General features: G+C 46.9%; 1 pseudogene; it reads right to left on the reverse strand.

The window, feature by feature from the left end:
• Window positions 1-361: 361 nt before the first annotated feature.
• On the reverse strand, window positions 362-1,704 carry LOC143394852 (tubulin alpha-1B chain-like; annotated as a pseudogene).
• Between the last annotated feature and the right edge of the window lie 462 nt (window positions 1,705-2,166).

The raw sequence follows: 2,166 nt of genomic DNA on the forward strand, positions 1-2,166 counted from the left end.
AAAAATTTAATATACAAAAAGCAATTTTTTATTATTATTTTTTTTCTGGGGATTGAACCCAGGGGGGCTTAATCACTGTGCAACATCCCCATTCGTTTTTATTTTTTATTTTGAGACAGGGTCTTGCTAAGTTGCTTAGGGCCTTGCTAAGCTGCTGAGGCTGGCCTTAAACTTGCAATCCTCCTGCCTCAGTCTCCCCAGCCTCTGGGATTATAGGTGTGCATCACCACGCCTGACATCAATTGATTTTTTTTTTTCTTTAAAGCCTTTACTTTGAGACATAATGGAAAGATCTTACAGGTACACTTGGAAAAAGACAGACATGATCATGATTGTGTGAAGATAATCTAATCAGTAAATTTCAATGCCTGTTAGCTCCCACTGAAGCTGGAGTTCTGGGAGTATGACATGCTGCAGGGCTGAGAGGAGCAGCTAATTCAAATTCCTCTCCTTCTTCCTCCCCCTCTCCTTCAACAGAATCCACACCATCCTCCTCATAATCTTTCTCTGGGGCAGCCATGTCCTTATAGGCCTCAGAAAACTCTCCTTCCTCCATCCCCTCACCCATGTACCAGTGAACAAAGCCTCAGCCGTGGCTTTAAGGTTACTCAACATGCACACAGCACAACGTACCTTGGCCAGGTCTCCACCAAGCACCACAGTGGAAAGCTGGTAATTAACACTAACTTTGAAGCCAGTGGGACACCAATCCACAAATTGGAGGCTGCGTTTGGTCTTGACGGTGGCAATGGCAGCATTGATGTCTTTGGGGACCATGTCACCATGGTACAACAGGCAACAAGCCATGTATTTACTATGGTGGGGGGCACATTTTACCATCTGGTTGTCTGGTGATCTCTGCTGTAGAAAGCTGTTCATGGTAGGCTTTCCCAGCTGAGATGACAGGGGAATATATGGCCAGAGGGAAGTGGATGCAGGGATAGGGAACCAGGTTGGTCTGGCATTCTGTCAGGTCAACATTCAGGGTTCCATTGAATCTGAAGGAAGCAGTGATGGAAGACAAGATCTGCCTATAAGGCAGTTAAGGTTAGTGTAGGTCTGGTGCTCAACGTCAAGGTTTCTGAGACACACGTCATAGATGGCCTCATTGTCATCATTAAGGCACAATCAGAGTGCTCCAGGGTAGTGTGGGTGGTGAGGATGGAGTTGTAGGGCTCAACTTCAGCTGGGTAAATGGAGAATTCCAGCTTGGACTTCTTGCTGTAATCAACAGAGAGATGTTCCATCTGCAGGGAGGTGAACCCAGAAGCAGTTTCCCCACCAAAGCTGAAGAAAACCAAGAAGCCCTGAAGACCTGTGCACTGGTTGGCCAGTTTATGAATTCGGCCCAAGACAAGGTCAGTGATCTTCTTGCCAATGGTGTAGTGGCCTCTGATGGTTACTGGCAGCAGCTTCCTTGCCTATGATGAGCTGCTCAGGGTGGAGGAGCTGATGGTAGGTCCCAGTGAAAACTTCACCAATGACTGTGGGTTCTAGGTCTACAAACACTGCCCTGGGCACAGGCTTGCCAGAGCCTGTCTCGCTGAAGAAGGTGTAGAAGGAGTCACCTCCTCCCATAGTGGTCTTATCACTTGGCATCTGGCCATCAGGCTGGATGCCATGTTCCAGGCAACAGAGCTCCCAGCAGGTGTTTCCAATCTGAACACCAGCCTGGCCTACGTGTATGGAGATGCACTCCTGCATGGTGGCTGTGGGTTAGGAAGCAAAGGCAAAGGAGCAGACACTGGGTCCTGGTTATTTAGAGTTGATTTTTTTTGTTCCAATTAGTTATCATGTACATCAGAATGCACTTTGACTCATTGTACACAAATGGAGCACAACTTTTCATTTCTCTGGTTGTACATGATACAGAGTCACACCATTCTTGCAATCATACATGTACATAGGGAAATAATGTCCATCTCATTCCACCGTCTTTCCCACCCCCACCCCCTCACCCCTCTCTTCACTCTCCTCTGCCCAATCCAAAGTTCCTCTATTCTTCCCTTGCCCCCCCCCTCCCATTATGGAACAGCATCCTCATATCAGAGAAAACATTGGCCTTTGGTTCTTTGGGATTGGCTTATTTCACTTAGCATGATATTCTCCAACTCCTTCCATTTACCTGCAAATGCCATAATTTCATTCTTCTTTAAGGCGGAGTAA

This window comes from Callospermophilus lateralis, chromosome 3 (assembly GCF_048772815.1).
Source record: "Callospermophilus lateralis isolate mCalLat2 chromosome 3, mCalLat2.hap1, whole genome shotgun sequence".
Lineage (NCBI taxonomy): Eukaryota > Metazoa > Chordata > Mammalia > Rodentia > Sciuridae > Callospermophilus > Callospermophilus lateralis.